Source organism: Chlorocebus sabaeus, chromosome 22 (genome assembly GCF_047675955.1).
Source record: "Chlorocebus sabaeus isolate Y175 chromosome 22, mChlSab1.0.hap1, whole genome shotgun sequence".
Taxonomy (NCBI): domain Eukaryota; kingdom Metazoa; phylum Chordata; class Mammalia; order Primates; family Cercopithecidae; genus Chlorocebus; species Chlorocebus sabaeus.
In genome coordinates this window covers 50,219,383-50,246,142 of record NC_132925.1, presented here as the reverse complement: position 1 = coordinate 50,246,142, position 26,760 = coordinate 50,219,383, and the positions used below count along the sequence as shown (strand labels likewise).

Here is a 26,760-nt window from a genome sequence, read left to right as displayed (position 1 = left end):
ATTAACATATTCCCTGGGAGGGCCTCCCTCAGCACACATTTAGCAGTTGGTTTCCATTAATTTCTCCTCCATGAGGGAGAAACCATATCCACCTCATTATTTGACTCAGCAATCTCAGTCTTATCGCTGGACTGTCAGCTCCACAGGGCCAGGGAGGGGCTGTCATGACACCACACTCTCCCCAGCCCTGAGCATAATATCTGCACAGAGGTGGCACTGAGAGGGCAGCCATTTTTCAAATGTGAAATAAAATACAACAGAGGATTATAACCACTAAAAAATCATTTTAAAACAATAAGTCAAAGCAAATTAAGTCAAATCAATAGGATAATAAAAGCACTTTTTTTCTTTTTTGAGGCAATCATGATCACTACAGCCTTGACTGCCAGGGCTCAAGCAATCCTGCCGCCTCAGCCTCCCAAGTTGCTGGGACCACAGGTGCTTACCACCACATCTGGCTAATTTTTTTATTTTTGTAGCATCAGAGTCCTGTTATGTTGCCCAGGCTGATTTCAAACTCCTGGCCACAAGTGATCCTCCCACCTCGGCCTCCCAAAAGGAGGTGGGAGCTGTTGGCTCATACAGGCATGAACCAACATGCCTGGCCAAGGAAAGCACTTTCAACTAATGGTGCTGAAACAATGAGACATAGATATAGAAAAAAATATATATGTCAACTGCTGCAATTGATTCAAAAATCAATTTGAAATGGATCTAAATGTAATAAACAAAGCCAAGTTTATAAAGGAAACATATTAATATTTTTGCAACATTAGAGAGGCAAGGGTTTCTTGGTCAGGACACAAAAAGCACTAACTTTAAAAGAAAAAAAAAATGGATAAATTGGATTTCATCCAAGTTCAAATTTTCTGCTCATTACCAGATGTTAACAAAACTAATGGGCAAACCAAAGACTGGGAAACAATATTGATTCTGTGTGTGTGTGTGTGTGTGCTTGTGTGTGTGTGTGTGTCACAAAGGGTTTATTTCTAGAACATATAAATAACTAAAAATGAACAGTAATAAGATGAATAATCCTGGACAGGCGCAGTGGCTCATGCCTGTAATCCCAGCACTTCAGGAGGCCAAGGCGGGCAGATCACTTGAGGTCAGGAGTTCAAGACCAGCCTGGCCAACATAGTGAAACCCTGTCTCCACTAAAAATACAAAAATTAGCTGGGTATAGTGGTGCACACTTGTAATTCCAGCTAACTGGAAGGCTGAGGCAGGAGAATCACTTGAACCCGGGCGGCAGAGGCTGTAGTCAGCTGAGACAGTGTCACTGCACTCCAACCTATGTGACAGAGTAAGACTCTGTCATAAAAAATATATATATATATGAATAATCCAACTGTGAAACGTGGCAGAAGACTTGAACAGATACAAAAGAAGGTATCTGGCTGATAAGCACATAGAACAATGCTCAGCACCAAGGAAACACAAAATGTTAGAATTATAATTATAACCAGATGCCATTTTACACTCACCAGAATGGCTGCATTTTTTTTTTTTTTTTTTTTTTTTTTGTAAAACTTACAACACCAAGTGCCATGAGGATGAGGAGCAGCTGGGACTCTCACTCTGCCGCAGGATGTGTGAACTGTACAGATATTTGGGAAAACATCAGGAAGTTTCCTATAAATTCAGACAGCTAAGGGGATTTATGAGATACCTAAAATTAAGCAGACATCTACTGAATAACTCAATCATTCCACTTGCAGCTTCTTTACCCGGGAGAGATGAAAACATGTCTCCGCAAAGACTCATATGCAAATATGTGTGACAGCTGTCACACACATACGAGCCCCAAACTGGAAACAACCCAAATTTCTATCACCAGGGATGTGGCTAAGGAAAACTGTGGAGCATCCATACTATGGAATACTACTCAATAATAAAAAGAAATGAACTACTGATACACACAGTAACCTGGATACATTTCCAAAACAGCACGCTGAGTGAAAGACGCCAGACCCCAGAGACAACATCCTGTACAAGTCCATTTACGTGAAGCTTTGGGACATGCAAAACTGAGTTGCGGTGAAAGAAATCAACGATCTTCCCACCTCAGCCTCCCAAGTATCTGGTCCTACAGGTGTGAGCCACCACACCTGGCTAACTTTTAAATTTTTTGTAGAGACAGGGTCTCACTATGTTGCCCAGGCTGGTCTCGAACTCCTGGGCTCAAGCAATCCTCTTGCCTCAGCCTCCCAAAGTGTTGGGATCATAGGTGTGAGTTACCATGCCTGGCCAAAATATATCTTAAGAAAAAAAATTCTAAAACAACTAATATTAATAATAATTTAAAATGATAATAATATTGCAAACTGTGAATTTCGACCACCAGCTTATAAAATAGAACATTACTACTGTGCATCCTTCTCCCTTTCTCAGAGGTAATCACTAGCTGGGACTTTACGTTCATTATTCCTCTGATTTTCTTTTTAATTGTACTACCTCTAGTCTATTCCCTACATAGCATATTGTTTTCTGTGCCTGTTTGGACACTCTATAGAAATGGACTCATTCTGTTTGTATTCTTCTGAGACCTGCTTTTTTCACTCACATTGTGACTCCATCATTCATTCATCCATTCATTCATTTTTTCATTCACATAGCTATAACTCATTCATTTTCATTGCTGTATAGTATTCCAATGTAGAGCTATTTATCCTTCTTCTGCTGATGGCCACTGGGTTACTTCTAGGTGACAGCAAATTGTGCTTGTGCATGTCTTCAGGTGGGTGTGGGTATGAGTTCCTCTAGGGTATAAAGGCAGGACAGGACTTGCTGGGTCATGTTAAACATGCCTCTAATTTGCTAAATAATTCCAAGTTTACTAGAAATTACTGGATAGTTTCCCAAGTGGCCACCCCAATTTAGACTGCCACAGTAGAGGATGAAAATTCCAGCTGCTGCGCGTCATCACCAAACCTTGGAATTATCAGAATTTTCTATGTTTGCAAACAAAAATAGGAATCACAAACTCAAATGCCCTGGGCACCATTAATGTAACCAGTGACTAGACTGGGAGGACAGTAAGGACTGGTGGGGACTGCAGCAAACATCTGAAAGAGGCAGACTTAGCTCTGCTCCCTGACTGTGGCCAGGAGGGTATGCAGACCCTGGGCTGCCAAAGGTCTGGAGTTTTCCAAGGAAGCTAGATATCTAGATTTTTACAGAAAGTCTTCTTTCGAAACGTCAGCAAAGATTTCAGATTTGTTTCAAACACAGTATGGCCGGGTGTGGTGGCTCACACCTGTAGTCTCAGCTACTCAGGAGGCTCAGGCAGGAGGATCGCTTGAGCCCAGTTGTTGGAGACCAGCCTGGGCAACATAGGGAAACCTCGTCTCTTAAATAAACAAATAAAACACAGCATGGACCAGGTATATTTGTGGGCCAAGCCTAAACTATCCCTGTTAGATTTATTTTGTTAAAAATTAACTCAGTTGAATGTATAACTCTCAGAGCCTGTTGGAGCTTTGGCAAGTGACCTGACTCTCCATGGCACAGGTGCCTACGCGCACCACCAGCTATTGTTCCATTTTGTACCAGTGTGAGTTCACTGTTCTTCCTTCTGCTTTGTTGTTGAGAAAGCTCAGGTTTCCGGAAGTCCTGCTGACTCAGAGGAACAAGGGTAATGAGGGTAATTACTCTAGTCTGCTGTGAAGTAAAAGCTACTCACTCCAAGCTGCTGGAGGACTCGTTCCTCATTCATCCTTGCATCCCCTCCAGCTCTCTGCAACTCATTCTTCTCTCAGCAGCCAGAGGGATTCTTTTATCTTTTTTCTTTTTTACTTTAATTTTTTTTTTTTTTTTTTTTTTGTGAGACAGATTCTCACTCTGTTGCCTAGGCTGAAGTGCAGTGATGTCATCAAGGCTCACTGCAGCCTCCACCTCCTGGGTTCAAGCGATCCTCCCACCTCAGCCTTCCAAGCAGCTGGGACTACAGTCACGCACCACCACACCTGGCTACATTTTTTTTATTTTTAGTAGAGATGGGGTCTCACTATGTTGCCCAGGCTAGTCTCAGACTCCTGACTTCAAGTGATCTTCTGCCTTGGCCTCCCAAAGTGCGTGGATTACAGGCATGAGTCACCACGCCCAGCACAGATGGATTCTTTCAAAACATAAATGAGATGATGTCACTCTCTTGCTTGACCTTTCCATTGATTCTTATCATCCCCATACCCTTGACCAGGGCTTATCGTTGTATCTTTGCCACCCACCCCTCCCTGGCTCCCCTATAAGCCATCAACACCCTACACTCAGTCTCAGCTGGGGGTGTTTACACATCAGCCCCCCTGCCTGCATCACCTCTTCCTTCACCCCTCCCCTGGCTCTTCCTTCTTAGCCCCCAGATCTGTCTGATGTGAATGTCACCTCCCCAGGAAGGCCTCCCCTAATTCCTTTCTAAAATAGCAAATCCCCACTCCAGCAGCTCTCCACACAGCTCCCCATGCATCTCAGTCTTGGCACTCCACGCCCCGCAGGGACCTCCTGCATTTGTGTGCTTGTCACTGACTACCTTCCCTACCATGGCACGAGGTCCCCAAGGGGCAGGGACCTGGAACTGACGACCACATCCCCCGCCCCTAGTGTAGGGTCCAGCATGTAAGTAGCCTTGGAGTGAATGCCTCCATGTGAAGCACCTACTATGCGCAGGACCCTGTGCGCTGGGCCATGGTGAGGTGACATAATGGAGGACTGTGGCCTGGGCCTCAAGAAGCCCAGGACCTAGAAGAGTGGGCAGAGACATCCATGGAGAGCTACAGTCCAGGGCAGGAAACGTCGCACAGGAGCAGGGGTGCCGTTGGCTGCCCTGAAACATCCAGCTTGGCTGTTTGCTGTTGGCATCCGTGCCAGTGGGTTGCTTTGTCCTGCCAGTTGTGAGCTGTTTTAGTTTTCTCCCCTGGATGAAGCTAGAGGTTAAAGCAAACTCCAGCAGAGCAGAAAGGAGGTAAGGGCAGATGAACACCGGAGGCAGAGTCACAACCCAGCTCTGCCCCCTTAGCTATGGGCCTTGGGAAGTGTCAGCGTGGAGGCAGGACAAACACCAGGCCCCACTCCACACACACAGGAGGGCAGAAGAAGTCAGCACTATCCTGTGTGGAGTAATGGGATTCGTTTTAAGAAATGTGTCCTTAGGCAACCTCCTTGTGCGAACAACAGAGAGTGTCCTCACACACCCACGTGGCACAGCCCACTATACACCTAGGCTGCATGGAGCGGCCTTTTGCTCCTAGTCTACCCGCCTGTACAGCATATGACTGCATGAACACTGCAGGCAGTTGGAACACAGCGGGAAGTATTTGTGGACCTGAACATATCCAAACATAAAAAAGAGACAGTAAAAATACAGTGTGAAAGATAAAAAGTGGTTCCCCTGTACAGGGCCCTTACCATGAATGGAGCTTGCAGGACTGGACGCTGCCCTGGGTGCGTCAGCGAGTGAGTGGTGCGTGCACATGAAGGCGTAGGGCATGGCTGTGCACCACTGCAGACTTCAGAAACACTGGACGCTTGGGCTACACTAAATTCACTTTAGTTTACTGTCACTTTTTTACTTTATACACTTTTAAACTTTTTTAACTTTTTGAGTCCTTTCTAATAACACTTAGCTTAAAACACAAACATCTTGTGCGGCTGTACAAAAATATTTTATTTCTTTATATCCTTATTCTATAAGCTATTTCCTATTTTAAAACTTTTAATTTTTTTTTACTTTGTAAACTTTTTTGTTAAAAACGAAGTCATGAACGCACACATTAGCCCAGGCCTACATAAGGTCAGGATCATCAAGACATCACTACACGATAGGAATTTCTCAGCTTCATTAAAATATTGTAGGACCGCCATCATGTACATGGTCGGCCATTGACTAAAATGTCATTGTACATTACCTGACTGTGCTTACTCTGTGCCTGGCAGTATCCTCAGCACTTTGCATATATTAACCCATTTAATTCTCACAACAATCCTTTGAGAAATGTGCTATTTTTCTCCACCTTTTATTTTATTTTTTGAGTTAGGATCTTGCTCTGTTGCGTATACTGGAATGCAGTGGTGTGATCACAGCTTACTGCAGCCTCGACATCCCAGACTTAAGCAATCCTCCCACTTTAGCCTCCAGAGTAGCTGGGACTATAGGTGTGCACTACCACATCCAACCAATTTTGTTTTAATTTACTTTTTGTAGAGGTCATGTCCCACTATGTTACCCAGGCTTGTCTTAAACTCTAGGGCTCAAGTAATCCTCCCACATCAGCCTCCCATACAGTTGGGATGACAGGTGTGAGCCACTGCACCTGGCCTCTCCTCGTTTTATAAATCAGGAAACTAAAGAAGAGAGAGGTTGAGCCCTTGCCCCCAGGTCTGTCTTACTCCTAAGCCTGGGCTTCACCAGCTGTGTGGTGTGCCTCCATGCTGCACCGAGGCAGCCCACTCAGACCTGTTCTGTAGCCCAGGAGGGCAATGCCAAGGCCAGCCTGAGAGGTGGCAAGCCTCCAGTCTCAGGGGGTGTGCAAACCAAGGAGGTCAAGGATGCTGTGGGGATGGGGCCCAGGGTGGCCTGTGCACTCCTCTCCCTGCTGCACTAGGGGAGCCCTGAGTCATATGACCCACTTGACTGCCGGCTGGTCACTTCTGCAGTGGGCACCAGCCAGGGCACACGGGAGGATTTGGCCCAGGTGTATCAGATGCCTTGGGGACCAGGTTGGGTGGAAGCTCTGAATTCCGGGGGCTCCACAGGGCCTAGCTGGGTCCTGCCCTCACCTTGGGAAGACAGTGCCCTCTCCTGTGCCAGGGCCTCACACACCAAGGGGCTGAGCAGCCAGCAGAGCAGAAAACATTGCTCTAATTAGTCTAATTAGGCTCTTCACAGTGGCATCTGGATCTGCCCCAAAATATCGTAGGTTTCTGTCCCCACAGGGGCCCAGCTGGGTCTGGCTGCTTGGTGATGCCAGTGGGTAGGAAGCCTGCCAGGCTGGAATCTGCCATGGGCCCTTTCCTTTCCTTCCTTGTTTCCTCCCTTAGACATTTATTGAGCACCTACTGTGTGCCAGGCACACTCTGATTTATGCCTTAACTGTTGGTGTTCTATGTCTTAAGGCTCCTGGGGTGGAGGTCACCTCCTCTCCTTCAGTCCACTGTGCTGAAGAGTTGGGCTCTGACAGTCCTGGGTGCAAATCCAGAGACTACCATTTGCTCACTGTGTGGCCTCAGGCAGGTTGCTTTTCACTCTGTAAAATGGGCTGACCACTCAGCCCATGTAGAATGTGACCATGGGAGCCCCTCCTCAAGGTTAGTTGAAGTCTCACCTCCTCCAGGAAGCCCTCCTGGTCTCCTAAACCAAACTAGCCTCTCTCTCCTGGACTCTGGTGGTGCCCAGGGAACATCAGGGCTGAAAGACTGGAAGTGACCAATGAGTTCAACTTTTGCCCCATGTTACCCAGGGGAAACTGAGGCCTTCTCTGGGGATTGCCTGAGATAATACAATGAGCCAATGGCAAAGTCAGCACTAGAACTCAGGTCTCAGGACTCCCTGCCCAGTGCTCTTCCCACAACAGGGTTCTCCTTGAGGCAGCTCAGCTGGTGGTGAAGACAATGGACTGAGGAGTCTGTTGGACCTGGGTTCGAATCCCAGCTCCATCTACCAGCTGGGAGATCTAAGGCAGGTCCCTTGGCTTGCTGAACTTTGGCTTCTGCATCTGTAAACAGGGGCGGTGATCACATCGTTGTCAGGGCATCTATTGCAGCAGGCCCTTGGGCAAGTCAGGGGTGTCAGTCTCAGTGGCTCTCATCTGGGCCCTGTCCGTGGGTAGATACTCCCACTTCTGGGAGGCCTGTGGTGGGTCACAGCATGCACTCTGGAACCAGGCCTGGCTTTGTTCCTTCCCAGCTGCGTGATCTTGGGCAAGTTACTTAACCACTCTGTGCCTCAGTTTCCCTTCTGCTAAAACAGAGCTAGCACAGAAACACTCCTTGTTGAGGATTAAATAAGTTACTGCTGTGAGGTGCTTAGAACAGACCTTGGCACATGGACTAAATGTTAAAATACAAATGCCTGCCTTGCGTTCCCCACCAATACTCTGGGGGAGGTTTAATCCCTCCCTTCCCAGAGGGCTCTGCGATTACTTTGGCCAGCTACCCCACAGGATGGGGATACCCGGCCCAGCCCCCTCTGCCCTCTCTCTGGCTGGAGGGTGAGCTCTGGGCAGCAGTCACTGGTTGGGCAAAGAAAAGATTACACATTTGTGAACCTTTTAGTTTCCATTTTGAGTTTGTTTTATAATGTACATAAGACACTAGCTCAGTAATCACATCTGTACTTTCCAAATAAGTATTCAACTATGAGGCCATATGCTCCCTCAAGTTTGGAGACCATTTACCCTAAAATCCTAACAACCGTAACAGCAAACGCTCAGGCTGCCCCGCCAGGAGCCAGGCACTATAAGGAACACCTTCCCTGTGTCCACCCACTGGGTCCCCTGACGACCCAACAAGCTGAGTGCCATCAGTGTCCCCACCTTCCAGGTGAAGCAGTGAGGAAGTTGAGGACTCACCAAAGGACACAGCTGGCACCAAGCTGTGTCCTTGACCACTGGGCTATGCTGCCATTTAAACCCAAAAGGTCTAAAAGGAAAGGAAAGCTCTCTTTCATGAGGATGAGTTTTCTTCCTTTATCTCTCAAAACACACACAGACGCACACACATGCAGACACACAGACCCACAAACACACACACACATGCACACACACAGACACACATGCACATGCACACACATGCACACAGGCATGCACACTCAACAACCACTTGTACTACTGCTGGCTTGTTGGAAAAGTTGATGTTACTTCTATTAGTGTAATTTTTGCTCCATCTCCTTTGAACAAAGATCCCAGGCTTGGAAAGCTCAGCGAACATCCTCTCCCTGCAATGTCAAGGTCTCCAGTCACATCCTCTTCCCTCCAATTACAAGTTTTCTACCCACTGTCTCCCCTGGGGAGAGTAAGACTGGGGAAGAGAGTGCAGGCGAGCCGAGCCCAGGGCTGGGTGCAGTGGGTCCGTCTGTCTGTCTGTCTGTCTGTCTGTCTGTCTGTCTGTCTGATGGTGGCTGGTAGCCTCCGTGCTCCTCCACATCATATGGTGCAGCCATCTGGGCCATGGCTCCCTCTTATTCATCTCTGCGTCCTACTCAGGAGATGTTCACAATCACTTCCTGCAGGAAGGAACACAGGAGCCACTCCAGCCCCATCTTCAGACAGTCAGCCAGGGCATTTTGGGCTCCTGGGGCAGGCTGAATTCCAAATTCAGCTCCGAGGAAGATTCTCGGGACAGAATAGGAAACCAAAGGGACATTGAGAGACCAGCACCCTTTGGTGCGGTGTGCAACCTTATTTTACAGAAGAGGACACTGAGTCTCAGAGGGACACGGTAAGTGCGCTAGAGTGTTGCCACAGCAAATGGCAAGGCTGAGACAGGGTCCGGGTCATTGGGATGAATGAGGGCATGCAGAGCAGGGCCTGGGGCATCTCCCACCCCAGGAACAAATCCTAGGCCTGCAGATCCCCACCCCTACCCCAGAGTTTCAAGGAAGGAGCTGTGAGAGCCTGCCATGGGCGAGGAGAACAGTTGCCTCAGGCCTGAAACAGAGCCAAGGAAATTGTTAAGGCCAGGCCTTCACTTACTTGTCCCACCTGCCATATGCGGATGTCTAGCATGTGTGTGTCCCCTGGGGTCCTGGAGGGGAAGGCCTGGCCAAGTGGGTTAAGATGAGATGTTGGAAGCTAGCATGATTGCCTTCAACACCAGCTCGGCCGCTCCAAGGCAGCTGGAACAGATGAACGCCTCTTGTGAGCCTCAGTTTCTCCATCTTCACAACAGGAATAATGACAAAAACACAGCCCTACTAATAACAACAGGGACTTCAGGTTCACCCCACTAAGCACTGTGCATTCCCGGCCTGGCCAGTCCTCGGGGAAGCACTAAGCAGCCAAGATTGTCACTGTCCCTGTTTACAGACAAGAAATGGAAGGCTACTGCCCAGGAACATGTCCACCTTTGCACAGCTGTGCAGCTGTCCAGGGTCAAGTTCGGGCACAGGTTGTCTCTAAATCCAAGTTATTTTTACCACTGCTGCATTAATTACCCACCTGTCTTTTACACGAGGGAACAAATGAAACAATCTGTGTGCAAAGGGTCTAGTACCGTGCCTGGCACAAAGGAGTGTTGGTAAGCAGTTAGGATTAGACTGACTGTGGTTACTATGGTAACCACCAGACTTGTTCATGGTCCCCAACACCGTGAACTGCAGAGTAGTGGAAACACCTGCAAGCCGGAAGGAGAAGTGTTGAGCAAGAAAGTGTGGCCTCGGCATAGAAGCATTTACATTTTTCTTTTTTTTTTAAGTTTGTAATTATCAGTCACGCTAGAGCCCCACCCCTAAGACAGAAACTTTTTTTCCCTTGGAGCCTCAGTGCTGAGTACTGAATTACACCCCCATCCCCGCCATGTGCCAGGCACATGATCCTCATTGGCCCAGGCAAGCACCACCCTCTATGCCAGTTTCCTTATTTACTCTTCTCTTTTCCTGTTTGCCAATGCAGGTGACGAAGCTGGCCAACGCAGGTGAGCAGTCTACAGGGTGGAATGCCTGCCCTTTTGCACGCATTCTTGCAAAATGCATAAGCTTGTATTTCTCAGTAAACTTTTCAAAGTAAAACATTCATGCGGAAAAAAGCGCAAATGACGCATGTAGAGCTTTATGCATTTTCACAACCTGAGCACACCCATGTCACCCAGAACCAGAAGCAGAATGCAATGGGCATTGTAGAAGCCCCCACATGCTCCTTCCCAAAAGCGAGTCACTCCCGTGACTCTGACTCCAGAGAGCAGAAGTAGCTGCCCTGTGCTCTATTCAAATGGCATTCTGCACCATGTACCCCTTAGTGCTTGGCTGCTGTTGCTCAACTGCATATCTGTGAGATTCACCCAGGTGGTTGTGTCTGGTTTGCTCTGGTTCGTTTGCTTTCATGCTGTCATGTATTCCCTTGTAGGAAACTACCCCTGGCCATTTGCCCAGTCTCCTGTTATTAGATGTGTGGGTTGTTCCCAGCGTGGCGCTATTACAAACAGGGCTGCACATTCTGGAACGAGTCCTTCGGTGATCATAAGCACAGGCTTCTGTTGGTTAAACAGCTAGGGTTGCTACTGCTGGGTCACAGTATATGCGTATGTTGAGCTTTGGTAGTTTCTGCCCAAGTTTTCCAACGTGCCTATACCGTCTGATACTCCCACCAGCTGCACATAAGAGTTCCGGTTGCTCTAGTTATTCATCGACTTGCCATTGGTCTGTGCTTCTCGCAGCCACTGTGATGGCTGTGCCTGGTTTTGGATTACTGTTTTACAGTTCTCACTGTTGCCTCTGCATCCCTCTTGATAGCTGGAAGCAACATCTCCTATGTGCTGGACACTTCGTATATACCAGCCTCTAGAGTTTAATCTTAAACACATTATCTCCCTTAATCTCCACAGCCACCCTTTGAGAGAAGTACATCTTACAGATGAGGAAACCGAGGCACGGAGAGGGGAAGACTCCTCCTCCCAAGGCACCGCTGATGATTTCAATTGGCGGGAAGAGAAGGGGTCAAAGTGAGAACTTCAGCATGACTTGGGGGTGCTCTGACCTGACCCCTCCTCTGTCTCAAATGTGTCTAAGGGACAGGAAGGGTCCCCTGTACTTGAACTCACTTTCCTGATTCTGGGAAAATCCTAATCCTTCCCAGTCTTCAGTCTTCCCAGCTGTGAGATGACAGCAGCCAGCACAGGGCAGGAATAAACATGTGCTTGCTGCACTGACATCTACATCTTGTACTGAGCCCCTACAGCATGCCAGGCAGGCTTCAGATATCGCATTTAATCCTCACAAAATCCCTTCGAGTTGGATGTTAATACCTCCCTTTCATAGCTGAGGACACTGCGATCCTGAGAGGTGGAGACACTTGAGCAAAGTCACACAGCAAATGGCAAAGCGGGATTTGAACTCACTGAGGTGTGGCCAGTCCCTTCAAGAGCCCTCTATTTGGGGCTCAGCCCAAGCTTTGCAGATGCTACAAGATGGCTTCAGTATTGGAATGTATTTTTAAATTGTTCAAGAAAGATTACTGTTAAATAGTTCCTGACCTCCTCCAAACTAAGAGGGAGCAAAATGCTAAGCGTAGAGTTCCCATAGGATTCCACAACTCCACTCCTAGGTATACACCCAAGAGAAAGGAAAACATCTATTCACACAGAAACTTGTACACCAATATTTATAGCAACATTATGCATAATGGCCAAGAATTGAGAAAAAGTGACCGTGAATTGATGAATGGATAAATAAAATGTGGTGTATCCATACAGTGGAATATTATGCAGCCATAAAAAGGAATAAAGTACTGACACATGCCACAACATGGACGAACCCTGAAAACATTAGGCCAGGTGAAAGAAGCCGGACACAAACGACCACATAATATACTATTGCATTTATATGAAGCATCCAGGATAGGCAAATCCATAGAGACAAAAGTAGATTTCTGGTTGCCAGGGCGTGGGGGTCAGGAAGTGACCTGGGGTCACTTTTGAGGTGATGAAAATGTTCTAAGATTAGACAGTGGTGATGGTTATGCAACTCTATAAATACACTTTTAAAAAAGCAATGAACTGTACATTTTACATGGTACATTTTATGGCATATGATTGTATTTCAATAAATTTTTTTTAAAAATCTGAGTAAGTGACCCAGCAGGAAGCATGTTGGACAGGACACTCCCTGGGGGCCTTCCAGGAGCTCGGCTGCCTCCTCACCTGGGCAGCGTGCCCCTTGTCACCCTGCATGGCCTGTTGTCTTGAGCACATAACAAAAGTTGTCTGAATGGACTTAGTGTCTAGGTTCGACTCACTGCTGCTTCATTTGCAGGGGAAATTGTGGGCCACCTTCTTTGCTATTTTTCTTTTTAGGCCTCTAAACCACCTCCTCTGGTTCATTCATTCTTTTGTTTATTCCCCAAGCTTTTATTGAGCAACTACTATATACCAGGCTCTGTGCTGGTCATGAGACAAATACGAGCTTGTCCTGGCCCTCAAAGAGTAAAGATTTCATCAGGAACATAGACCCAGAAAAAGCGAAATGTAATATGATGGGATACTTCTTGTCATCCATTTGACAATGATTTATTGAACGTCTACTACATGCTGGGTCTGTGTGAGGGGCTGGGGAAGTAGCAGAGCCATGACTTGGGAACACAGACTTACTAGGGCTGTGCTGCTTGGGTTCAGACCCAGGTTCTGCCACTGACCAGCTGCATGACCTTGGGGAAGTTGCTGCCCTCTCTGTGATGTGGAGATGAAAATGGAGTCATGTTATATGGCTGGTGTGAAAGTTAAATGACTCCACATACACAAAGTGCTTAGAAGTGCCTGGTGACTACCAAGGAATAGATGAGCATGAGCTACTGTCACTCTCCTTGTAGTTACACGAGATATGGGCAGCCTAGAGAAACCAGGGGGCATCGGGCTTCCAGCCCAGGGGAGACTCTGAGCCAGCCTGGCGACAGGCAGCAGAGGGACAGATGCAGAGGCCCGGAGGCAGAGCCACCAGAGGCACAGCAGCGGTGGGCGAAGGCGAGAGATGAGATGGGCTCTGCGGACTCTTTGTTTGGGATTTTTGGTTGTTTGTTTTTAGAGACAGAGTTTCATTCTGTTGCCCCGGCTGGAGTGCATGCAATGCGATGTGATTACAGCTCACTGTAGTCTCAAACTCCTGGCTTCAGGCAATCCTCCTGCCTCGGCCCCCCCAAGTGCTGCAGCGAGCCACTACCCCTGGTACTCCGCAGGCTCTTGAGTCTCCTGGTCCTCTCTGCTCTGGCTCTATGTCTTTCGAGGGGGTGGTGGTGGTCTTTCCCTCTAGGCCATCGAGTCACCTCCAGGCCTTGACCTCAGGGGAGGCCTCTGGGGCCAGCACAGGGGGAAAGGGCTGGTGGGAGTGGGCAGAGTGGCTGGGACAAGCTGGGTGCAGCTGTTGAGAGCCGGGTGTGCAGGAGGTATCGGCTTTACGGATTTCCGTCACTCCATCATCACTATTTCTAGGAGGGTGGTACATCATCATCCTCACTGTACACATGATAAAACTGAGGTTCCAGGAAAGGAAGCACCTAGCCCAGATCACCCAGACAGTGAGTGGAGGTGCTGAGGTTCAAACCACATCTATTTCCCAGCACCTTCTATCCTTAGCCACCAAGCCAGGGGGAGGGTGGCGGCTGGGGAGGCTGAAGCCTTGGATTAGGGTTAGGGTTAGTGTTAGTCAGTGTCAGTCTTATAGATGGGGGTGAGACTTCCTGTGAGCCCTGGTAAACCCTCCCCGTTCCTGAACCTGTTTCTTTCTCTGTAAAATGGAGCCACCAACACCCAACTCACCCAGTGGTGGTCCGAGGGGCGTTTGAAAGTGCCAAGCACCACCTGTGTGGGTATCTAGGTCAGATACCCACTGTGTGGCTTCAGGCAAAGCCTTCTGCTGTCTGGATCCTGGATCACAAATGGGGAAATGTGTCACTGTCATCTGGGGTTTCTTGAAAATGTGTGCCTGGGCTTGAACCACAGGGGCCCTGAAGATAATTTTGGGGTTTCTGTTAAGAGATGAAGCTCTCACAGTCTAGGTAGGAGTAAGGTGGCAAAATTAAGCAAATACGATGAAAGATATCCACTTACATTGGAATTTCAGATGGACAACAAATAATTTTTTAGTATAAGTATGTCCTATGCAATATTTGGGACATACTTATATTTTTTTAAAACTGCTTGCTTATCTGAAATTCCAGTTTAACGGAGTGTCTTGCGTTTGATCCTGTAGCCCGGGGCTAGATTGAATGTCTGCCTGAAGATGCTGGTCGTTGGTCTCTCTTCACCACAAAAACATGGCCCTGGGAAGTGAGGGGCTTTGTGGGAGGGTTTAGGAAAGTCAGAGGAAAAACATATCTGCCCCTCCAGCGTCCTCCTACTTCTTTTCTTGTTGTTTTGAAACTCACCCCTATGGTTGGCTAAGAGCTGGCACCATCAGTGCTGGGGGCCGAGAGAGACATGATGTAAGAATACCCTTTATCTGATGGGCAGACTCAGAATGGCTGTTCGGGTATTTGGGGCCAGGACGCTGGTGGGTGGAGACAGTAGCTCAGGGCCTTGGCAGGCTCCAGACCACTGACTGTCTTTGCCACTCCCTCCTGCTTTTGCCACCACCCCATCATGACCTGTACCCAAAGAGCACCCCTGGGTGTGAGAAAAGGCTATGTCCTGTGAACCAGCCTGCAGCCAAACAGGGTCTGGGCCACTCGGAGGAAAGAGACCCTTCTGTCCCTGAGCCCTGTTTCCCCTCCCTGTGAAAGAAGATTTGATTACTCTGACCACTGCAGCCTGGGGAGAGGGTGTGCCAAGTCCTCCAGACCCAGTGGGCGGCAGCCTGCTCCCTGCCCGCATTCCTCTGTCCAGTTGCAGTGCCTGCCTGGAGTCCTCGAATGTTTCCTGCCCCAGGTCTACTCCCTAATTTGCAGGGCCTAGCATAGAACGAATATCTGGGGCCCTGTTCAAAAGACTGTTTTATTTTATTTCTTCTTATTATTACTGAGACAGGATCTCACTGTGTCTCCCAGGCTGGAGTGCAGTAGCAGGATCACAGCTCACTGCAGCCTCAACCTCCTGAGCTCAATCGATCATCCTTCCTCAGCTTCCTGAGTAGCTGGGAATACAGGTGTGCACCACCACACCCAGATAAATTTTGCATTTCTTGTAGAGATGGAGTTTCACCATGTTGCCCAGGCTTGTCTCAAACTCCTGGACTCAAGCAATTCACCCATCTCAGCCTCCCAAAGTGCTGGGATTACGGGTGTGAGCCACTGTGTTCAACCAAAAAGCTCTGTTTTGAAACATCATTAAAAGTCTAAAATATGAAACTCTTCTACTTTTCCATGGTTTTTTCTCGACCTGTCATGGTTTTTTTCTTGGCCTGTCATGGTGTTTTGTGTTTATAATTTAATGTCACATTCTTTTGAGTGCAGGGATGCTCGTGGGGGACCCTCCCAGGGGCCTGGGACTCGGCCCCCCTAACTCATCAAGCACGCGTGAAGCCTCTGTCAAGTTTCCTCTCCTGCCAACTACCCAACAGCAGGCCATGCCGCAGACAAGCAGGGAGACCAAGTCAGGCGTCTCCTCTTCCCCTGGGCATGCCACTCCAATGCGTGGTGGACAGGCAACCCACAACGGTACTGACACTTCCCTGCTGGGGCAGGTCCCTTTTGTTAGGTGCCTTACCCCCCGCCCTCTGGAGTTGCCCACCCAATGTTTCCAGTGCTGCCAGTGTGGAGCAAGGAGTGCTCCTGCCTTGCCCTTCCCTGAGACACACGCCCGATCCTGACCCTCTCTGTACCGGCGCCCAGCCCCTGGAGAAAGCAGCAGCAGTGATTGGGTGGGGCCTGGGGTGCCAGAGGATGGGGTCATGAGCCGGACCTTTATTATCCTGGAGAGGTGCCAGGCTACAGGAGCCCATGTGAGCAAGCCAAGGCTGCAAGTCCCCTGGGCACACTCCACTGTTCCACAGGGCTTCACTCACAAAACACAAATTCAGCCGGGCACGGTGGCTCACGCCTGTAATCCCAGCACTTTGGGAGGCTGAGGCGGGCAGATCACGAGGTCAGGAGATCGAGATCATTCTGGCTAACATGCTGAAAACTCGTCTCTACTAAAAATACAAAAAATTAGCCGGGCGTGGTGGCGAGCGCCTGTAGTCCCAGCTACTCGGGAAGCTAAGGCAGGAGAATCGCTTGAATCCAGCAGGCAGAGGTTGTAGTGAGTGAAGATCGCACCACTGCACTCCAGCCTGGGTGACAGAGCAAGACTCCATCTCAAACACACACACACACTCACATGCACATGCACATGCACACACACACACACACACATAAATTCAGGCCAGGCCTGTTGGCTCACCTCAGTAATCCCAGCACTTTGGGAAACCAAGGCAAGAGGATTGCTTAAGGCCAGGAGTTCAAGATCAGCCTGGGCAACATAGTGAGACCCCACTTCTAAAAAAAAAATAGTATCCAGGTGTGGTGGTGCGCACCTGTGGTCTCAGCAACTTGGGAGACGGAGGTGAGAGGAGGGCTTCAGCTTGGCAGGTCATGATTGTGCCACTGCACCCTAGCCTAGGTGACAGAGTGAGACTCTATCTCAAAAAAAACCAAACCCCAAAACACCACAGATTCAAAGATAAAGTTATTACAAATTTAAAGCCGGCAACCAGGAGTATTAAACACCAAGGGCAGGCTCTGAGTGCCCAGCCTGGCCCAGGCGTGCGGCCAGCCTCACCTTGCTCCTACCCGCCTTGGGGCCCTTGCCATGCCGTTCACTCTGCTTGGAACACTGTTCCTGCCCTCCTTCCTGATTCACCCCCACTCAGACACTGCCCCTGGGGAGCCCACCAGGATCTTCCAGCCCGTGTCACCCCTCCAGTGTCATGTCCCTCATGTCTGAAGCCCCGTCCCAGCGTGTGCATTTGTGTGTGTGCTCCTGTGAGTCACTTCTATCCCCCAGCCCAGACTGGAGGGGTCATTAGAGCAGCGAACAGATCTGTGTTCTTCCATCTCAGAGTATCCAGGGCCCCTCACAGTGGGTTAGTAGTCAGTGTGGAATGAGTCATTAATGGGATGAATGGCCCAGGGGAGGGGATGAAACAGCAGCGCAGAGGCCCAAAGTGTGAAAGGCCGGGTGTGTTTGGAGATAGGTGTGTCTGGGTCGGAGGGCGCATGGGTGGTGCTGGTGGGAGATGAAGCTGGGATGTCTAGTTGGGGTCAGACCGTCAAGGGCCTTGAATGCCAGGATGAGGACTCAGACTGGCTCCATAAAGGGGTTGTTACAAATGGTGAGATATGGTCACAGCTGTGCCAAGGACAGACTGGAGAGGGATGAGACCAGAGCCCAGGAGCCCAGGGGGAGGCTGGTACCAGTATCCAGGCCAGAGGCAGTGGGGGAAGAAGGAGGAGAGCTGAATGGTTTAGCGGCTGCCCTGGGCGCGGGGTCACTTGCAGCCTAATTCCTTTTTCTGGCACAGGTTAGAATGAGGCGTTTAAACCTCACGTGGTGCTGAGCGTTGTCCGGTGGGATTATTACGCACTGCAGTACTTCTTGGGTCCTGAGGAGGGGGGGACCCAGCTAGCCCACCTCTGAATCCCGTTGTTGCCGTGGAGTTTTTCTCACCTGATCCAGATGAGTCCTGAGTTGGAAAGCCCCCTCCTAGAACGAGAGGGGCCGTGAGAACACTGGAGAGTGTGCCAGTAATTTGGAAAGGAAGAGTGCAGAGATGGGCCGACACCAAGCAAGGACATGAGCATCTGAGAGCCAGAGGCGCAGTGGTTGGAAGGGCTGAGATATCCTAGAAAGGCAGAGACACTGCTGAAAGGGAGGAGGGGACATGGGAGTGTGGGGATGGCAGCTGAGGACTGCAGGGGATAGTGTCCTGCTGAGTTTAGCCAACCTGACTCAGCTGGAAGCAACTCACCGGATTGGGAAGAGACCCTGAGAAAGGGGGAGGCACTGGGCTGAGCTGGGGGCCTCGTGCTGGGCTATCCTGGTCAACCGTGGAGCACAGCTGCTCGCGCTGCCCTCTCTGTCCAGGCTGTGCCCAAGAGGAATGGAGTGGGTTGTGTTGCCAAGGAGTGGAGGTAGGGGAGCGGAAGAGCAAGGTAGCCAGTAAGTCAAGTGTACAAAAGAGAGCTCTTAAAAGGCGTTAATTTAATGAGCACATGCCAGGCATGCTGATAGGGCCTTAGAAGACAGGGATGAAGCAGATGTCCCTTCTGCTCTTGAGGACTTCCCCATCTTGTCGGGGAGAAACGTCAGTAAGTTACTTTCAAGGCAAAAGAAGTTATCCTCTTCCAAGAAAAGCACCTGTTTTTGGTGGGGAGCCCAGAGGAAGGGGAAGGTGCAGCTAGAAGACAACCGATTTGGGTTCTGGGCTCTGCCATGAGCAAGGGAGACCTCCCTGGGCCTCAGTTTCCTCCTTTGCATTGGACGAGGGCAGGACTTTTCAGCCTTGAGTGAATCTCAGAATCCCAGGGTAGGGCTGAGTATTCACACAGAATAGGAGCACACACGCCCACCAGAGCATCTGGTCTGAGGAGGGGCCAGGTTCCAGGGGAGGCTGCTGCTGCTCCGGGGAGCATGCAGGGAGAACCAAGAGACTCGCAGCAGGACTGTCTTCAGGAAACCCTCTGAGGAGCTCTGAAAGAGCAGTGGGTGCAGCAGAGCGCACTGAAGGCACCGCCAAGATGCTGACACACTGCCTCTGGTCTCCTCCATTCCAGGAACTCAGACTCAGCTGGCTGTGGGTTGGACGCTGGGGTATCCATGGGATTGAGACCTGGTGGACTGTGTGCCCTGTCTCAACCTCTGTGAGCTGGTTTGTAAAGCAGGCTGGGAATGCAGTCAGCGTTTCTGTTGTTGGGACTTCTCCTGACGCCCTTTAGGGAGCTGAGCTGTCTCCAAGACAAGAACCTGGCTGTATTCAGCCTCCAATACCCCTAAACCACAGGCATGTGCGGCCCTTTTGGGGAGGAGCAGACCAAGGTCAGTCTGGACTCCAGGATCCCACGGCCACTGGCTTTGGGACAGGCAGGAGGACATTTCCAATTACAGAACCCAGACAGAGCAGCGGCTGTCTGGGGTTAGCTTCTCTCTCTGTTCACCCCTTGCAAAGCCCCTCAAGCAGGGACTGAGTCACGGGATGTTGTTCAGTGTTTGGTTACTGAATTCTTCTCTAAGAAAGAGCCCAGTGTGTCAGAACACCCGGGGGGCTGGTGGGGCAAGAGGATCAGCCCCCATCTCCTGTCTCCAGGGCGGGTTACAGAGGGCAGAGGGGCCCGCGGCCAGTTCCAGGGGCTTAGTTTTCTTCTCCCAACAGCTCCTTTCTCCAGGAGCAGCTAGCAAGGGGTCACATGGGTTCCTTATGCCCAAATCTTGTGCTTGGCATTTGGGGCTCTGGCATCATGCTCCTCCTCTCTCTCATTCCTGCTCCCCATCCCAGCAGGGGTTCCCCAAGCCAGGGCGGCCATATCTGCAGCTCACACAGTTCCATTCCCATATCCCAGCCTTTGCAGGGGCTGGGCCTCCCCCGAGGCCCTCCCTTCCCTCAAGTGCAACCAGCAGCCCCAATTTGCCCAGTCCTGAGACGTTTCCCAGGAGGCAGGGCTGTCAGTGCACAGAATGAGAACGTCCCAGATGAATGGGGCGAGTCGGTCACCCGACTTCACTCTCCCCAGTCCACACGGAGGCCCCCATGCACTCACAGGCAGATGGGACTCAGACACAGAGGTGATAGAAATCCAGGGTCCAGCCACTCTGAGTGGCACTTGGTCCCAGCTCCTTGGTCCCTGGTCACACTGCCTCCCTCCTAGGCACAGGCTCTCTCCTCTGTCACCCATGGGCTGCCTTACTTTGTGGAGTCTGGGGCCAGTTTTATAGAGAAAGGGGCCAATCTTAGGGAAGCCAGAGAGACAGGGACTGAGCCAGAAGAGGCAGCTGGGGGTTCCAGCAGAGCGTGGATGTGCAACCTCCACCCCTAGCTGCTGTGTGGCCGCAGAGAAACCACTCCCCTCTCTGAGCCCTTTTCCCCAGCTGTGAAATCTGGCTTAGATACCATCCTTCTAAGGGCATCTGCCAATGGCAGATGGTTTTATTACCAGGTTTAACCAGCAGGTGGAGGGTCCTGAACACTGCAGCTCAGTCTCCTGTGCTCCCCCTACACACTCAGGACAGAGACTCTGGGCCTGACAGTGAGCAGGTGCCCCCTCAGGCACTGAGACCACCCAGGGAATGAAGGTACAGCCAGCTAGGCTGACCCCATGCCTCTGCAGGCAGTCAGGAAAGGCATCCCTGAGGAGATGACCTCTGGGCTGAGACCCCAAGAAGGGAAGGAGCCAAGGTCTGGGAGAAGAGTGTTCAGGCAGAGGGAAGAGCCGGTGCAAAGGCCCTGAGGTGGGAGCCAACTGAGAGTGCCCTAGGCTGATGGGGCAAAGGCAGGAGATGGGATCAGGGAGCCCCACATGGGCCAGGTCACACAGATGTGGGTCTAGAGAGGTCACATGCCCCACTGGGGGTCACATGGTCAACTCAAGAATAAACGGCTCGGCAGCCTGGGTGCAGCAGAGGATGCTGTTGCTCTGGTGTCCACGGGCCAGAGGATACCAAGGTCCAAAGTATGGTCTCCAGGCCCCAGTGAAACGACGGCATTCCAAGCGTTTCTCGGTAACATCATGTGTCAGCAAGATGTGAGAGTGAAAGCCACTGGCTCTGGGGCTGAGCAAGCAATGCCATCCCCAGGAGAAGGAGTGTGGTCCTGCACTCACTACCCACTCACGCACTCATTCATCCATCCATTCATTCATTCAGAAAGCTTTCATGGAGAGCCAGACTCCAGATCCTGAAGGAAAGAACTCTCTTGGAGGACTCCCCTCATTAACTCAGAAGTTTTGCCTTTAATGTCTTCACGTTCCTTGTCAAGCCCCCACTTCCCTTCCCCAATGCAGCCGGGTCTTATCTGGTTGAGGTAACATACGTTAACAAGGATATTAATGTCCACTAAAGTGTTAGCTGAAAAAGAAGACATTAGCTGATAACCAAAGCATTGAGAAGTATGATGTTTAGCTGAAGACAAAGATGGTAATTGCTACTTGACGCATTAGCTAAAAAACAAGGAGCTAACTGATCACCAAGCATGAGCTCATCCATCTGGGCTGAAAGTGAGGGTTGGCTGATGATTAAAGTTTGGTTGAAAAACTAAGCAGTTAACACATAGGTAACTGGTGATAGTTTTTAAGATATTAATCCAAAAGTAAGATTTCTACAACCCAATAATCAGATGACTACCTAAAATTGAAAACAGGAATCAGTCGGGCATGGTGGCTCATGCCTGCAATTCTAGCACTTTGGGAGACCAAGGCAGGTGGATCACTTGACTCCAGGAGTTCAAGACCAACCTGGGCAACATGACAAGACCCGCTCTCTACAAAACATAACAAAAATCAGCTAGGTGTGTTGGTGCATGCTGGCAGTCCCACCTATTCGGGAGGGTGAGGTGGGAGGATCACCCCTGGGAATGGGCGGCTGCAGTAAGCCAAGATCACGCCTCTGCACTCCAACCTGGTACCAGAGCTAGACCCCATCTCAAAAAAAAAAGAGAATAAAACAGGAATTCAGGAATTCAAACAGATATATTTGCACACTCATGTTCATCACAGTACTATTCACAATAACCAAAAGGTGGAACCCACCCAAGTGTTCACTGACAGATGAATGGATAAAGACAATTGATCTCTACACACAGTAGAATATTATTTAGCCTTAAAAGGGAAGGGAATTCTGACACATCATACAACATGGATAAACCTTCAGGATATTATGTTAAGTGAAATAAGCCAGTGACAAAAGGACAAATACTATAGGTTCAACTGGTATGAAGTCCCCAGGATAGTCACATTCATAGAGACAGTCAGTAGAATGGAAGGGTGCCTAGGGCTGGGAGTTGAGGGGAGAGGAGAATGAGGAGTTAGTGTTTAATGGGGACAGGGATTCAGTTTGGGAAGACAAAAAAGAGTACTGGAGACACATGGTGGTGACACCTCCATAGCACATGAATGGTCTTAATGTCACTGGACTGATTAAATTTAAATTAAGATGGTAAATTGTATGTTATGTATCTTTTACCACAATTTTCTAAATGACAACCCAATTAAAAATGGTCAAAAGAAATGTGATGACCAATAAGCACATGGGAAGATGCTCGACTTCACCAGCCATTAGGGAAGTGCAAGTTAAACCACGAGATGCCAGTGCACACCCTTTAGAATTAAAGTGAAAAGGACTGAACTATCAATGTCAGAGCAATCAGGACTCTCCAACACGGCTGATGGGGGTGTGAGAATCACCCTGCAAGGCAGTTATGAAGTTAAACACCCACCTCCCATGTAATCTAGCACTTTTAGGTGGGGAAACCAACTGGAAACGAAAAGCAGGGCTGTACAAAGACCTGTGCCCAGATGTGAGTGGAAGCTTTACCCATCATGAGCCTGACCTGGAACTGTCTGTGTGTCCCTTACCTGATGAGTGAAGAAGCAGACAGTGGTGTATCCAAACAAAGGAACACCGCTCAGCAATGAAAGGGGACACAGCAGAGATGCACACAGCAACGTTTACAGTCCTCAGGGTTGTTCTGCGGAGGGAAAACACCAGGCATGAAACGAACACACGGCATGATCCCACTTACCTGACGCTCCAGAGAAGACAAACTGAGCCCGCACAACAGGGGGCCACCAGACATTTTCACCCGGTGTGGGGGTGCGAGGTGGGGACTGTCTGCCGGGACATGAGCGCACTACCTCGGGGCGATGATCTGCTCTGCATCTTGGCTGCTGTGTATCATTTGTAAAAACTCCTCAGACTGTAAACAAAGTGGGGCGCTAGGGGCTGAACTGTTCCTCCCGCCCCCCACCCCAATTCCTATGCTAAAGCTCTAACCCCAGCACTTTAGAATAAGACTGTATTTTGGAGACAGGTCTTTAAAGGGGTGACTAAGTTAAAACAAGGTCATTAGGGTGGGCCCTAATCGACTGGCATCTTTATAAGAGAAAATGACACAGACAGGTGCAGGGGGAAGATGGATGTGAAGATGCAGGGAGAAGGCTACTGTTTGCAAGCTAAGGAGAGGCTCAGAAGAAATCAGCCCTCCCGACACCTGGATCTGGGACTTCCAGCCTCCAGAACCAAGAAAATAAACTCCTATGGTGGAAGCTCCCAGCCCAGCCTGTGGTATTTTGTAATGGCAGCCCTAGCAACCTAACACAGGGTCATCTTCCTATATATACATTATCCCTCTGTAAAATACAATTAAATGAATTTTTTTTTTTTTTTTTTTTTTTGAGACGGAGTCTCACTCTGTCGCCAGGCTGGAGTGCAATGGCACGATCTCAGCTCACTGCAACCTCCACTTCCCAGGTTCAAGTGATTCTCCTGCCTCAGGCTCCTGAGTAGCTGGGATTACAGGCACCCACCACCACGCCCAGCTAATTTTTTTGTATCTTTAGTAGAGACGGGTTTTCGCCATGTTGGCCCGGCTGGTCTTGAACTCCTAGCCTCGTGATCCGTCTGCCTCAAGCTCCCAAAGTACTGGAATTACAGGCATGAGCCACCGTGCCCAGCCAAAGGAGTATTTTTTTAAAGCAAGCAAGCATAGGTGATAAGTGGATTGTACATGACTCCTCAGGACTCCAATACCCGGCATTCTGCTATGCTCTCAGCAAGCCCTCCATAAACGCCTTCAATGCTAACGGAAGTCGTGGCCGCTACCTAATGCATGAACTGGTCACTGAGGTGCTCGCCACTCTTTCCAGGAGATTCTAGAGGTTTTTAAAAGCTCCTCCAGTTTAAAGTTATTCACACTACTGCCCTACCACCATTCCCTGAATACTGACTATGTACCAGGTGGATCGCACCATGGTGGTGGGATGGCAGGCCTATGAGGGGGTTATTTTCATCCTCATCTCACAGGTGGGCTTTCTGAGGCTTGAAATGGGGACATGACTTGCCCAAAGTCACTCAGGGAGTTGGTGGCCGTTTCGATGTCCAGATGAAAGGCTTTATTCTCACAGGGGCAAGTCACGTTTCCATGGACTCCCATTCCTCAGGTGATGGCTGAGTCCTCCCAGGGGAGGTTCCTGCACAGCCTATCTTTGTCCAGTTGGACAGGAAGGCATTGCCTTAAGAGCTGTGGGGTTTATTCTCTCCTGCCGGGAGGTTCTGGGCAGACACTGACCTCAAGGAGGTGGGGAATTGGAATCTCCAGAGAAAATGTCCACAAGACTGAAGGCGTGGGGGAGGTGGGCTGCACCACCATGGTGCAGCAGGTGTGGGGGCCTGGGTAGTTACTGGAGGCCCAGGAGGTGTGTCCTAAGTAACGGGAGGTAGTGGGGAGGGTCACAGTCCCACAACCCACAGGGATGTGGCTGTGCAGGCAGCTGCAGCGATGTCAGGGCGGCCACACACCCTGATTGTGGCCCAGAGCATGTCACTCTGCTTACTCCATTTCATGTCTTCTGGGCAGCCAGCTCTGACCCCGCAGGATCGAGGACCCATCTGGCCCCTACAGCCCACAGAGCTACTCACACCTCCTACTCTCTGCTTGAACCTTTCTCCTCCACCAAACTGTGAGCTCCATGGGGCAGAGCCCATATCTGCCTTCCTTTTGAGACCCTGACACCTGGCCCAGGTGAAAGCTGGACAGTGAGGCAAGGCAAACACAGCTGCTACAGCCCAACCTGGCTCCACTCCCAGCTCACCCACCTACCAGCTGCACAACCCCAGGCAAGTCAGCACATCTCCTACAGCCTCAGTTTTCACCTGTGCCAAATGGAGTCACCGAGGACTGTCTTGCCTCCCTAATTGCAGAGGAAATAAGATACTTCACACTCCCTGGGCTGGGCCCTGGGATTCCCTTCCCTCTGGACCCCACTGTAGATGGAGTAGGTGGATGAGGAAAAGATAATTATAGGGCCAGGCTTGGGGGTGGATGCTTGGCTGAAGAGAACCAGAGACAGCTTCAGGGAGGAGGAGATTCCTTAAACGGGGCTTTGAAGAGGGCAGGGGTCGTCATGCCAAGAATCACCATTGTGATGGTGATGGCTGGCATCTCTGGAGGACCTACTCTGTGCTAGGCACTGTTTTAAATGTTTGTGTGTTAACTCGTTTAACCCTCAGAATAACTTAAACTCATGTGATCCCCATTTTACAGAGGAGGAGGCTGAGGCACAGAGAAGTTTGTGACTTGCCCGAGTAGGAGATCACCCATCAGGGCATAACAAGCAAATGGGACAGCTTGGGCAAAGGTGCAGAGGAAGGAAACAGCCTGGTGCCCAGGAGAGTTGGTCGTAGGTTGGTACAGCCGTGAGTGCCCAGGAGCCCCACCCCTCTTGTGTAATCCTCTCCTACACTGTCCACAGGCTTGGTCAAATGACCGGCTTTAGCCAATGGGACATCAGCAAATGCGATGTAAGCAGAGGCTTGGGAAGCAGTTGCACACTGTGGCTTGCTCTGGGAAGGCTGCATCCAATGGATGAGCCCAGGCTAGCCTGCTGGAGACATAGGGCTCAGCCAACAGCTGCTAACCCAGGCCAAGCAAGGCCAACTTAGACCATGCTGCACCAAGGTGTCTTCAGCTGCCTGGGTGAGCCTAAATGAAACCAGCAGAATTGCCCAGCCGAACCTGGACCAGATGACAAAGCTAATTTAGTGTGGTTTGAGTGCATCAATTGATCATTGAGACAAACTTTCAAGTGTCCAGTATCTGAAGAGAACGAGATACCAATGCTGTGCAGATGTGACAGAGCAGATAGCTGTACCCGCAGTATCCTGTCCTGGGAAGCACTGTGGGAAGACAAGGCTTAAAGGAAAACTTCTGGAGTTCTGGGTTCCTGACATTGGCAGCCCCAAGAGGAGTTATCAGATCATACTCCCCTCTGCATTTTGAACCCCAAAGAGGATCCTTAGCTCCCCTCACTGTCTGCTTCCAAAGCACCCAACTAGCTTCAAACGCCACCACCCTCCATCCAGTACCTGGCATGAAGCCAGCACACAGGAGCTGCTTTATTTTATTTTATTTTATTTTATTTTATTTTATTTTATTTCATTTCA

At 49.9% G+C, this 26,760-nt stretch overlaps 1 long non-coding RNA gene across 1 annotated transcript; it reads right to left on the bottom strand.

Moving 5' to 3' along the window:
* Nucleotides 1-22,274: 22,274 nt before the first annotated feature.
* On the bottom strand, nucleotides 22,275-26,395 carry LOC119625681 (uncharacterized). Its single transcript, XR_005241833.2, has 3 exons — nucleotides 24,553-26,395; nucleotides 23,175-23,287; nucleotides 22,275-22,593 (listed from the first exon to the last, which is right to left on the bottom strand). It is a non-coding gene; the product is annotated as an uncharacterized lncRNA (long non-coding RNA).
* Nucleotides 26,396-26,760: the final 365 nt, after the last annotated feature.